The sequence below is a fragment of the Pollicipes pollicipes genome, unplaced genomic scaffold, assembly GCF_011947565.3.
Source record: "Pollicipes pollicipes isolate AB1234 unplaced genomic scaffold, Ppol_2.1 Scaffold_7261;HRSCAF=8764_pilon_pilon_pilon, whole genome shotgun sequence".
Taxonomy (NCBI): domain Eukaryota; kingdom Metazoa; phylum Arthropoda; class Thecostraca; order Pollicipedomorpha; family Pollicipedidae; genus Pollicipes; species Pollicipes pollicipes.
In genome coordinates, this window is record NW_023597054.1 from 53813297 (window position 1) to 53826966 (window position 13670).

Genomic DNA, 13670 nt, shown 5'->3' on the forward strand with positions numbered 1-13670 from the left:
ACAGTCGGTCCCCTCGGAAGCCATGCAGACCGCCGCACGATTCCCAGCCGGCTGAACCCCGTCCATCCTGCCAGCCATCGGACCACTGAAGGATGATGGGCCGGTGCACAGTCGGTCCCCTCGGGAGCCATGCAGACCGCCGCACGATTCCCAGCCGGCTGGACCCCGGCCATCCTGCCAGCCATCGGACCACTGAAGGATGATGGGCCGGTGCACAGTCGGTCCCCTCGGAAGCCATGCAGACCGCCGCACGATTCCCAGCCGGCTGAACCCCGTCCATCCTGCCAGCGCACGTTTTGCACCATTTACGGCCACCCCACGCCATCCGCCCTCAACTGCCGCTCAGCCAAACGTGCTGCGTTTGTCTCGCGGCGAGCTTCCCCTGAGCTTCTGCAGCTCCAGGGCCATCAATTCTTCCATTCCATTCACTCTGCAGATCGACTGGTGGGCGGAGCGACGCCGCTCGTTTGCGCAAAGCACCAGGTCGTTTTCATCGATGGGCGTTCAAGGCGACGCGACTCGCTTATTATACTGCAGGGGAGCCAGCCAAAATGGTTTAACCGGAACGGATTGCCGCTTCCGCGACCTGAAGCCAAGTTCATGTTCTCACCTCATGGCGCGGACGGAATGGAGTCTGGGAATCACCGTACAGTCACCGTATGAATCACCCCAGACTAATGAGATGTGATGTTGATGCATCGGATGACAACGTTGCCAGATGGTGCCAGTGGTGCTCATTGCACCACTGGCACCATGTTGCCAGTGGTGCAATGAGCCAATTATGTTGCCATATATAAACTCACAGCATACGATATGGATAGCGTGATAGCATTGCAATGTGAATATCAATTATGACACCTAAATTAACTCGCCTTTGCGAACATAAATTCGCTTATAAAACAGTGGTTTTGCTTTCGACCAGGCACAAGGAATGATTGGTCTTTTTGTAGCAAAAGCATACTTGGTGTGAATCAGACGTTGTTTCCCAGTTGTCTTTTTGTGTGAGTGTTTCAGATACACTTTTCCAGTCCTGATTTCTTACGTATCACCTTTTGTTTTTGTTTTTGCTTTCTGTTTTCAGCTCGATACTCCCGTATAGAGCAAGATAGGAACATAATTATTGCGGGATTATATACGGCTTAGGCTGTGTGACAACTCACAGAACTTAGTTGTGCTGACCACCTTATAAATTCGGTCAAAATATTACGGTATTCATCTGGAGAATAATTCACAGCTTCTGTATTATGCCATACAAAATCCTGCGTCAGAATATCCCTCCACAAAATGGCAACAGCGTACGCCGATGGATCACTACCTGGCACATCATACGCATATTTTAGTTACGTTAGAAGGTGGTGAACACTAATTGTGTAGTCAAAGGGATGGACCAGGGGGCCCGGGTCCGTCTTAGACGTGCTTTTTCTATCTTTTTCACCACACACGGTTCCTGACCCACCATTATAAGCAACCGTGATGCAATATGTGTTCAGAGTTCTTACGCTGACGGTAATCAATCTTCAGCCAGTCGTTGGTCATATGGTCAGTCCTCGTACCGTCGTTGACTGGCTCCTCCTGAAAAGTCGATCCATATATATCAATGTATATCAAAAGTTGACAACTATCAGGACAAGGACTTATTCTGCACTTACAAAGCCAAACACCGGAGCTCACCGCCTTTCTTGCTTATATCAAAGTCATCATGGTGCGATCTCACTGAGCTCCGCCCCCCCCCCCCCTCCCATCCTTCCCTTCTTGAGAAAATCCTGGCTACACGTGGGTACACGGCTGTTGATTTGCATTCTTTTGTGAAGGTCTTGGATGCCCCAATGTTGAGTCCCCCCTATTTCGGCTTGGGCCCCCAATATTCTTGCCTGTGATATAAAAAAGCATAGAGAAACGTTGGCCATCACACAAACACCGTCTGCTTTGATCCTTCTTCGTGGTGGCGCCGTCCGTGGATGGGACAGCAGGGAAACTCGATCCAACAATCCCAAACTTGTTTCCTCATTTGGGGAGAAACTGGAGACATCGGAGGTGACCAATTTAAAATCTTACGGTGTTTTTTGTTGTTTATCTGTGAAACGTGAGCCCTGACGCTTTTCTCCCCACAACCCAAGCATGATATTTACACCACTGATTCACCCGTCTCGTGAATTCTTAATACCAACCGACATTTGGTCCCCTACCCATGGTGTACTACGAGCCTAACATTGTTGTATTCGAAGTTGAAACCTGAATCGCTTTGTTGCAAGGCCTCATGAGAAATAAATCGAGTAACATAATTTCTTTGGGGAGTGGCATCGCTAGTTCAGGTTACAGGTCCAGTGCACCTATAAAATGAGAAGTCAAACCGGAGACGAAAATTTTGCTGCGTCCGATTTTTGATCTCATTCAGTGCTGAGAATAATTATGGATATTGCTCCGAACCCACCATCCCATTATTGCAATGCACGTTCAATGGATCCATTTTGCTTCGGTCCCGTATCCAAATAGCACGAAAGGATCTTCACCATGCCATGCAACCCCGCGAATGCCGGCTGTCCTGTAACCAGGCTGGCACTAGCAAGCCAAAGGCCAAATGGTCTTTTTTCACAAGCCATATGAACAAAACATTTGGAGGACGAGCCTGCCACCACGCGTTTCGCCACATCACGCGAGTGGTCAGGATAACCCTAAGCAGTCTGCCAAAGGTGAGCTTCCGCAACGACGATTGGCGTGTCTGCGCGACAATAAACGTTTTTTGCGGGTATTTTATACATTGCAACCAGCTGGTTCAGAGAAAGACGATTTCTGTTAACTGTCCCTTTAGTAACTATCTTTGTCAAGAGATATCAACGGTGACTTAGAATGCAGTTAATCGTAGTTAAACTCGGATAAATGCATGACACCATTAACTTAAGCAGCGGTATTGATTTTTCACGTCCCTTACGCTTTTGGATCCCTAATATGAGGGGAAAGTTAAGCTTCATCTGGGATTACGTGGCCAAAGTGTTTTCATTTTCTTTGTCTGCATTTTTTTACCATTGTGAGGAATTGAACGATTCAAGACGGAAGCAAACTTTTAGAGTGCAACGGAGAAGTGCTTCAGCGTGTGCGGCAGACCATGATGCCATTTAATAATACTCAACCTTCAACATTTAAGCCAAACTTATTTCGAAGTCTCGGGTCATTTTTCACTTCGTTATGCTGATAAAGAACTAGCCCTCATAAAAATGAACTGGCTTTCATAATATAATAAGGCGGAGCCTGCGTTTTAACTAACACCACGTGTATGCTCCTTGGTCAGCATCGCTACTGTTGTTTTCCCCCCAGCCCCATCCCGTTGCAGTTCCCACTCTGCACAGCAGGTGGGTCACTACATGTAAGCCAGAAAACCGGCGACGGGTCAGCCGGCCGAACAGGGCGTCTGTGCGCGCAGGCCGCGCCGGTGGAGCAGCTGATGGCCCTGTCAACAACAAGATCACCAGCGGGCGGGACGTCCCGGCGGAAACGCAGCACGTGGCACTCCACGCCCAATTGCTAATAGCATGTCCGGAGCAGGAGGCAGCCGGGGGCGGGGCATCCGGCGGGCCGCGTCCCACGCCGTTCACGACGTGTCCGGCGTACCGGAGCCGACAAACGGCCAACGGAGGACCAGGAAAGGCCCGTGCAGAGCCGAGCGGCAGACCAGGACTGAGCCAGCTGATGCAGCCACCAGCCCCGCGGGCAGGTCCGGAGTCCGAGCCCGAGTCCGAACCCGGGCCCGAGTCCGAACCTGAGCCCCAGTCAATCAGTAAGCAGCAAAACGCCATGGCGGCAAAACCTCAGGGCCAGGCATGCCGGCTCTGAGGTTTTGCTTGCTTGCTATCCGAGGCCCTGGGCCAAGAAAGAGGGCATGCAACACGGACCTGGACATGGCACGGGTGTGGGCACGAGTGGGAGCAAACTTAGCTGACAGCCGAAACCTGGAGGGAGGGGCTTGCGGATCAGGGATGACCACATCCGAGAGGACGACTGACAGGACCAGCGTGGACTCAGTGAGAAAGCAGCACTCGGACTGGGAGGACTCTCGGTGAACGGAGGCGCTCTGCACCACTACCAACCAGGCATGATGGGCTTGCCCCGTGCCAGATGGTGACAAGCACGCACGACGGGGTTGAGGGTCGAGTTCACGAGCCGGACAGCTCACATTACATTTGGGTTTATGTCATTAGGACTATCGCCGAGATGAGTCGTATTACGAGCTTACAAATTAGCACCGTGTGCATAGATGTGTGAGTGTGGATTATGTATTAATACATGAGACTCGTGAGCGAGTCATTGTAAGAGAAGAGGAAGCCAGTAATGCGAGCGAGGCATGAACGTGGTGCAAATGGAAATAATTGTCATTGCATCCAGACCCTGATAACCTCCATCAGTTTAATTCGCAACCTGCACGGGTCTTTGATTAGTGATTAGATTTAGATTAGTGATATATTTGAGAAGTGATTACGTGACTAGCCCAAGTTTTTCCAGAAAATTGTGATGAGAAATGACGGACAAATGCAATTTGACACGTAGCTGTTAACTTGCGATGCACACGACTCTTGGCGTAACCTCAGTGAAAGAAGTGACGCACATTGCACACTATTCTCATTTCATCGGTCATCAATTTCAGCAAAAGCACGAATCTTTACGGATAACTGGAGCCGTGAATGAACTTTTTATTGGACGCGTAGTCGCTCGCCTGCAATGCACGCTGTTTTGATGTGGATCTGGTGAAAAATAGCGTACATTGCCACGCAGTCTATATCACCGGTCAGTTAACTCAGAAGCTAGCGTAAGTGCTCACGAGAAACCGGAATGTGGAAGGACTGACTCTGTGATTCCACAGTTTTGCTATTTGCGACGCGCATGCAATTTTGGACCAGCTAACGTGCATTGAGGTTCAGTCTGTATTAACAGCTTCCCACAATGCGTCGCATTGAGGTCAGAAAGCCTGCTCGAAAGCCCGGTAAGTCATGTGGGTTGACAGTGCAAGCGTTCATCTCATTTACATTCAAACTCGGCAAGTCGCCAATGCATAATTCGGAACACGAGCGTTGTAATATTCTGCAGGAATTGCCAGCAATTGAATAGATTTTCTTCTTACCGTTCTCTGATTCAACGGAGTCAGCATGCATTTCAAGCATACAGGTTTCATCGTTTCGGACCGCACTTAACGGAGAAAGAGTTAACTGTCATGTCTACGCTGTGGAAAAGCTTATTATTCGTCTGGATTTCCGTTCCACTATGTCAGGAACTTAACCAGCAAGCATATGATAGGACGTGAAATGAATGGAACGGCGCTGAGTAAATGCAACGGCATGCATTTTACAAGTTCTTTTCCGTATGCCTGATTCTGTAAGGCCTCCCGAACCAATGGCGCTGTTTTGCTTTAACTTTCAGAGATGATTCCAACGCATTAGTCAGTCAGAGTCAAGGAGCTGCTCCCGGAAACTCTTAGTCGTGAATTGTGCGGTTACCTAGGCTTCTTAGCTTGCTAATTACGGCAGGATAACCTCAACAATCTATCTTCAAGGGTGTTTTAGTTCAGATAATAAATGACTGTTAAATGACGCGTGACATTGAGCGACTGTCTAGAATAAAGTGCCCAGCGCTGCCTGGACGACGCAACGAAGTCAGAAAATATCGTTAAACTAACACTTGAAACTATCAATTTTCTAGATGTCAATAGAGGACGGATGAAATAAGCGGCGTGATCCTAGATATTTCACCTCGAAAAGCGATGACGGCCCAGGCGGTCTCCGCATCCTGTCATGCCCTGCATACAACCGTTTGCTTCCCGCGGTAAGTAAGCGGTGAGGGCAATTGCTGCTTAACAGTGATTACATGGGAGCTGCGGAAGGAAGTGACGATTCTAAAAAAAAATCAATTACATTCCTCTCCCTAAAAGCCAAGACTGACAGCCCGTGGTTAAAATGTATTGGGGATAATGCAAAATCTAACGGAATTATCAGCCACCGCATTCAAATACCGTATGCATATAAGAAAAGAATCCATTTATTCCGTCCCCTTCAAGCCGTGAACTCACTTCGGTTGAAGCAAATCGGGTTTATCAAAGCGTCAAGTGCATTATACCGGTACAATGAAGACGATGGCCAAACTTCTGACCATTGATGGAGCAAACGCCTAACGCTAGGCAAACCTGAACTTTCCTTGTTAAGAAGCATGCCGTAGACACGCATCAAACAAGCAAGAGAGTGGTTAAGTCTCATTGAGGATCATTACGATGTAGATCTAGCGCCATGGCAGCTTCAGCACGTGAAAGGCAGATCCCGGGGAATGGCATATATCACGTACTGTGTTGAATGCAGCACAGCCGACATAATATCAAGGTGTGCTTCCACACAAACCAGATTAATAGAGAGAGAGACAGATGATTCTTGGGGCAGTCAGAGGCCGGGAATTCAATATGTTTAAGGTAACAGCTCGATCAGATAGCATTTGTTTGCTTGTTGATGGTCACCAAAGTAACAAACCAGAATCAGATGAGATGGGTTTAGACCGAAGCATGCAATAGCTCTCAAAAGTTGCTCAGTGTCATGTGGCTGCTACGATTACAAAATACACCGACATTTATGGACAAACAGACGATGGTTTAACATTTAGGATTGACTGAAAATGGACTGAAACGGAAACCAAACACTGTCTCTCATCAAAAAAATATAAAATGAGTGACAAATGTGGCACGCTGCCTTCCTTGAATGGTTTCGCACATGATGACCACTTCTGTTTTTCACAGTTCTTCATAAACATGTTTCCCTATTTCCAAACTTATGTAGAAAAAAGTCAACATTCAGACCAGAATGGAGTCAATCAACTTCCTAGGCAGATCATCACCCAAAAGGTTAAGTTGACCGGCACCCGAGTCTGGTCCAAGCAGACTCGAGTGTCGGACCAAGTACAAGTCTCAAGACCAAGTACGCGGTCCCAGCGCACCGTGTACACGGGCCAAGAACACTGTGTTGCAACCAGCCCAGTGGTCTCACCTCCGACCACTGTCTTCTTACCTGCCCAGTGATCTTAGCTCTAACCGCGTGTTCTCACCTGCCCAGCGATCTCAATCCTGGCCACTGTGTTGTAACCAGCCCAGTGATCTTACCTTTGACCATTGCGTTCTAGCCTGCACAGCGATCTCAACCATGACAACTTTGTTCCAACCTGTCCAGCGATCTCACCTCTGGCCACTGTGTCCTAACCTGCCCAGCGATCTCATCCCTGACCACTGCGTTCTAACCTGCCCAGCAATCTCAGCCCTCACCACGGTGTTCTAACCTGCCCAGCGAGCGATCTCAGCCCTGTTCACTGCGTTCTAACCTGCCCAGCGATCTCAGCCCTGACCACTGTGTTCTCACCTGCCCAGCGATCTAAGCTCTGGCCACTGTGTTCTCACATGCCCAGCGATCTGACCTCTGGCCACTGTGTTCTCACCTGCCCAGCGATCTCAACTCTGGCCATCGTGTTCTAACCTGCCCAGCGATCTCATCCCTGACAACTGTGCTCTAACCTGCCCAGAGATCTCAGGCCTGTTCACTGCGTCCCAACCTGCCCAGTGATCTCATGCCTGGCCATTGCTTGCTTTAACCTGCTGGCAGTTTCAACTCTGCCCAAGGTCTGCTTTAACCAACTTGGTGATCTCACTCACCGAGCAAGCATTCACTGCGCTAGGCCTATGCTCGTTTGAAATGTCGCCATGAACTGTCGGCACCCACGACATCGCGCGGATTTCCGTCACCAAGAATACATTCGGGTAGTTCAATAACGATTTATTTGCTCGATGTCACATAACTTAGCAGAGTGGCGACCATCAGTGTTTTCGGCGACGTTCAACGCAACGACCTCGGGGCCCCCGCCAGCCGGCTGCTTTCACTTCCGGCGCCATGGCAGGCCTCGCGGCGACCGTAGATCACAAGGTGGGGCACCTCAGTCGCGGAACGGACCAGCGCACGATGAAATGCGTCCCGAATAACGGGTAGTCACATCACGTGTTGTTTTAGTCACGTCACGTGTTGTTTTAGTCACGTCACGCGTTGCTTAGGACACGCAATGCCGATAACACGCCGACGCGTCACGGCGGATTCCGTCAGTAAAATACGAGACCGATCCAGCTGCCTTCTGCGCGACACCGATCCATGACCCATCCCAAACACCTTAGCATAATTAACACATTCAGGCAGACAGACAAGAACTACCAATCCATGGCAAAATGCAAACCGCTTTCTAGACACCCAGATTAAACAAATAGTTGCTCACAAGCGGCGGAATGTGTATGCAATGATGGCATTTATTGAATATCCGAGCGGAAGAGTAGAAAAGATCAAAGGATGCCACCACGTCATCCCACCTCTAGACGAAATGCAACGCGAAAACGCAACGCAGTTAAGTTTGAGGCCAAATACCTCCGAGAAATTGTCGTCCAAAATGACTGGCGCCACAGCTAAAATCGCCCAAAACGCCATCAATAGGATGCTAGTGGATAAACGACTTTAGTCATATCCATTGAGCTTTGTCCAGATTCGTGACAACTTGTCACGACAGGAAGTGAACAATCCAAGACCAGCTATGAACACGGGACCAATCTGATGACCACCTGTCTCGTCTAACGTCGCATTTTCTCAGCAGTCCAACAAGATCTATCCCGATAAGGACCCACATGATGTTTCCATGGGAAGCAGGGCACGCTGAAGCGACCAGCCGGCGAAATCCGCCATACATGGTTACCGCAACGTACGCGATTAAAAACCAGAGAGCAGGCGAACACGGAGCAGCCCATTACATTAGAAGCATTTACACAAATCTCGGACGCCTCTTCACAATGGCACCTGCCAATGGGCTTTTGGCCGGGAGGACCGGCTGGCCGATGACCGTGTGACGTCGGCAGCGCGTGGCCGGCGGCGTGCCGGACTGGGAGACTGTCGGGCCGTCCGCGCCACCGCCGACGCGGGCGGTGGCCAAGACGGAACGACACCATACATCTGCAGCGGTGGCCGACAGTCACCGAACGAGCGGGCCTCAGCGCCTCCCGTCGCCGACAGTCACCGAACGAGCCGGCTTCGGCGCCTCCCTCAGCTAACAGTTGGTGAAAACCCATGCCGCGGGCGGACGGTGGGGCGCCGTCGGCCTTTAGCCGATTTACACTGTCAGCCGAGTGCAGAACGACTCCTTTGGGCGCTAAAGCCACGCAAGCACGCTGGGCACATGATTTGGAAGTACGCGAGGCACAGCTGATGACCATACGCCGCTTCATTTGAACTAGCCGAGGTATGAGCCGCCCACATCAGTCTCACTTACCAGTGCCGAGCTGCTGAATTTGGAACGAATGCGGATCGCGCAGTAACATTTCACACAAAGCTAGAAACACACCGCATCTCCGAAACAAATCGATTCACGCCGTTCAGCACACATTGCTTCCCGGCCGAAGCGCCGGCCGCGCACATCCGCACTGCGCTCGAGCCGGGCCGAGGGTTGACAAGCATTCTATGACACAGGCGTCACCAATAAGCTACGATCGCGGCGTGTCGGCAGGTGTTGCGGCCGGCAGCGGTCGGTGCGGGCGGCGCCCGCGGCAGGCCCGGCGGCCGCCGCCCGTGGGCCGGGCCGGGGCGGCTCGGGCCGGACGCCAAGCCAGGTACAGCTCCTAGTACCTGCAATATCGCAGTCGCGTCAGCGCGCCGCACGGCCCGCCGCAATATCGCGTCGCGTTTCTTTCGGTGCAGAAATGGCGCCTCTCCACTTAATAAAGAGCATCGATCGCCCTCGCAATAACGGCAAACAGGGCAATATCGGCGGGGCCGGCTGTCGGCGGCAGCGTCGGCTCGCCACCCACGGTCCTAATACGGCCGGCTGCCGTTGCCCGGAAGCCCACGGACACGCGGCCGAGCCCGGCGGCCGGCCGCGCCGCTGCTCCGCCCTGCGCGTGTGTCGCGGAGCGTGCGCCTCCGCCGCACTGGTGCCCGCCGCCGCACAGACACCGGACAGGTTTGGGCGCCGCCGCGTCAGCAGGCTGGCTGCGGCGGGCTCACCGCCGCGGCCTAACGCGCCGAAAGGGAACGAAACACGAGCGGGGGATCGGCAGTCTGGCAGTTCACGCGGTTCCCACCCTTCTTGCCCAGATGGGGGGCAGGCGACGCCAGGCAACTCCAGCTGCTGAATACGCCGTTAAGTCCCAATCATGACAACGGTAGCTCTTTAAAGGGGGGTCACGCCTCCACACCTTCAGGAAATTTGGAGCCTGGCAAGCCGACTCACGAGCTCCGGCATAAAAACACGCGCCTTAGCCGGACAATGGGACTAAAGCCACCAGATGTTCTGTCTACGAAAGCAAACGCTAACCGTTTTTGAAGCAGATTAAGGACATAAAGCCTGGGGATCTAGGAGCAGTGATACCGACGTCAGCATATCATTCGTTGTCACGACGACCTATTTCCAGAGATGATTTAAGACATTATTTGTTCAAGACAATCCCGCGCGTCTATTATTAACATCTAATGCAGCTGATGAAGGCGACGGTAAATTCCTCACACACAATTTTAGGACAATGCTAACATTCTCAGTTATGCATCAAGCATTTCAATACGACACCATGCTCCCGACCTCATAAGTTCCAGATCAAGCTCTTTCAACGTTGATATTTGCGTCAAAGGTGTGTAACCCACAACATGATGTATACAAATCTTATTACGTTCCTTACCTACACTTGCTTCTTGGAGCTGTGAGTAACTTCGTTATTTTGTCCTCGTTACCCTACGCACGCAGGGCAGAGGTATTGCAATAAACATTTAATCCACGGCAAATAGCTCAATGCAATGCACCGATACACGACAAATCCACTACAAAATACGCTCCTCCCTGTCACACGCCTACACTCAGCCTCAATGACCCCATGAAAGTCCAGACCAGCCAGGTAATATTTAGAGAGCTTCAATCAGCGCGTCGTCAACGCCAAAAGCGCCGGGGAGAGCGGGGGGAGGGGGGGGGGGGGGCGCTCGGAGAAACAGCTTGGGTGACGCAGGGCCAGCCCACGGCGCGGCAACGACCGGCCTGGCCGCCACGCCGGGCCCGGCGGCCGGGGGCGCCCGCGGCCAATCGGAGGCAGGCCGGCCGGGCGCGCCCCCGCCGCCTCCGGCCGCCCGGATAACGCCATTAATAACGGCGCGCGGGCCGAATATCGCAGCCGGCACCAGGCGGCCGTCATCAGACGGCCGGGCGCCGCCGCTGGCCGCGCCGTAAACAAATCTGGCCCGGCCGACCGCGCGCGCCACCTCCTCTGATGAAAAACGCTATGCCACATCGCCCGGTAATCGGGCGGCGGCAGCGGCGGCCTGAGGAAGCTCGCCGAGCGCCGGCCGGGCGGCACCGGCGCTCGGCGAAGCCCCTCGCCACCGGCTAATCGCCACCGCCATCCGGCCGCAGCTTTGTTCGCGCGGCCCACATTCCGTCCGCGGCAGCCAACAGTCAACGCCACTTAAAGCCTTGCTGCGAAAACGTCGCACTTTCAAAGCACGATGGCGCCACCTTAATGCGGTGAGCGGGACACTCGGCTCCCAACCAAGCCTGGGGCTGAAATTAATTTGCCGCATCAATGAGACGGTGGGGACACGTTCTGAATGCTCATTAGCACATGTTTGTCGCTGTGTGCTGGGAATAGAAGGCCAAGCCATCGGGGGCGGGCCGACGAGATTAACCCTGGCGAGCTGGATATCAAAATAGCAAGACGTGGAATACAACCCAAAAATCTACTGTCTGCTCAGGACGTTGCAACTTGTTGCTCTCAACTGATGTGGTTGTTGTTGCTCACAAGTGATTAGGTTGTTAGAAACGAAACTATTACAATGATACAACAACGGTCTACCGGAGCACCTGCCACCGGATTCGCCCACCGGCGGCCGAGTGGGTTCGAGACGCTTAACGCACCCACTATTCACCCCCTGACTGGGATAGCCCGCGGCCGGTGGCAGCCGCCGCGCTCAATGCCAGGTGACGTCAGAGGGCTTCACGGTACGTTTAGCCTTCGCAGAGAAATTCTGCCGTTGATTCGAAGTTTCTTGATCGGATGGTGAGGTAAGAGCTCAGGGAAAAACCAGTGCTCACAGTGGCACGCGGGCACTGATTCCAGAAGTTCATTCAATCAAAAGGTTTGGATTAGACCTTAAAAATAACTAGAAACAAATCAAAATTAAAAAGCACAGTTCAACGCAGACAGCGGACATTTATTCCTGCCTACCGTTTATACAACATCGATGTGATGACACGGTTTTTCAAGGCAGCTTGAAACATTACTACAGTGCGTAGCACTTTTTCGTGAAAATATCAGAGACAAATGGGACAAACTGGATACACAACGCTGATACACAACGCTGACATGCTCTTCGTTACGGACATCTGACTATGGCTGGAACAGTAAGCAATGACTTGTAAAGATGGCGGCATGGATACCAGGTCACGCAGCTGGTTGGACAGAAAAATGCACGATTATTACAACACAAATGCAGGCCACTTTGGCAGCTTTCCAAGCGAACAAGCAGCGATCGTACAAAAGCAGGCGCAGCATGACCATCAGCCGCCATCCAGGAACGGCGACTCATCACGGGCAGCGGACGACCGTGCCCCCCCCCCCCCCTCCTCTCCCCCAAATATACGCACCTGTAGTAGTTAGGCTTGAACGGGCCGGCCTTGTTGAGGCCCATGTACTTGGCCTGCTCGTCGGTCAGCTCGGTCAGGTGGGCGTCGAACGAGGGCAGGTGGAGACTGGCCACGTACTCGTCTGCCGGCCGCGACCCACGGTCAGCCGTCGGACCAGGGCAGCATAACACCGCCCCCGGACCAGGGCAATGTAACATCACCTCCAGACTAGGGCACCGTGACACCGACCCCCGGCCCAGGGCAGCGTAACACCGCCCCCGGACCAGGGCAGCGTAACACCGCCCCCAGACCAGGCCAGCGTAACACCGCCCCCGGACCAGGGCAGCGTAACACCGCCCCCGGACCAGAGCACCGTAACACCGCCCCCGGACCAAAGCACCGTAACACCGCGCCCGGACCAGGCCATCGTAACATCGCCCCCGGACCAGGCCCGCGTAACACCGCCGCCCCGACCCTGCCCGGGTTACACCGCCTCCGGACCAGGCCAGCACAACACCGCCCCCGGACCAAGCCAGCGTAACACCGCCCCGGACCATCCCAGCGTAACACTATCCTTTCAGTTCAACTTCTCTATCATTCAGTAACCACCTCGCTGAAAGCGCATGCTATCCGTGCGTTGATGCTGAGAAGTGCATTCACGAGCCCCGCACTACGTGTTGAGGGATTGGCCGTCCTCAGGTCGGCGTCGCCAGGGCAGAGGCGGGCACGGGAGGGAGGCGTCGCAGGACAGGGCGTGGCGGTACCTACCCATTTTTTTGGGCAGCAGGTAGACGTCGGCCTTGTAGCGGCCAGCCGGGGCGTTGAACAGCTCGATCAGCGCCAGAGCCTGCAGCAGAGCCGTCGGCGCGTGAGCCAACGGTCACGTGCACACCGCTCCAGCGCCGGTGCGGTCACCACCGCACCCGGGCCGGCGGGCCGGTACGGATCGACGCGAGCACGTCACGACGTCTTCAAACATCCCGGGGATAAGCACTGGTGTTGAACACGACCACACGCGCATATTCAGG

General features: G+C 53.1%; 1 pseudogene; it reads right to left on the bottom strand.

Annotated features, from left to right (window-relative positions):
- Positions 1–7772: 7772 nt before the first annotated feature.
- Positions 7773–13670, bottom strand: part of LOC119111778 (adenosylhomocysteinase-like 1) — a 74387-nt pseudogene continuing 68489 nt past the window's right edge.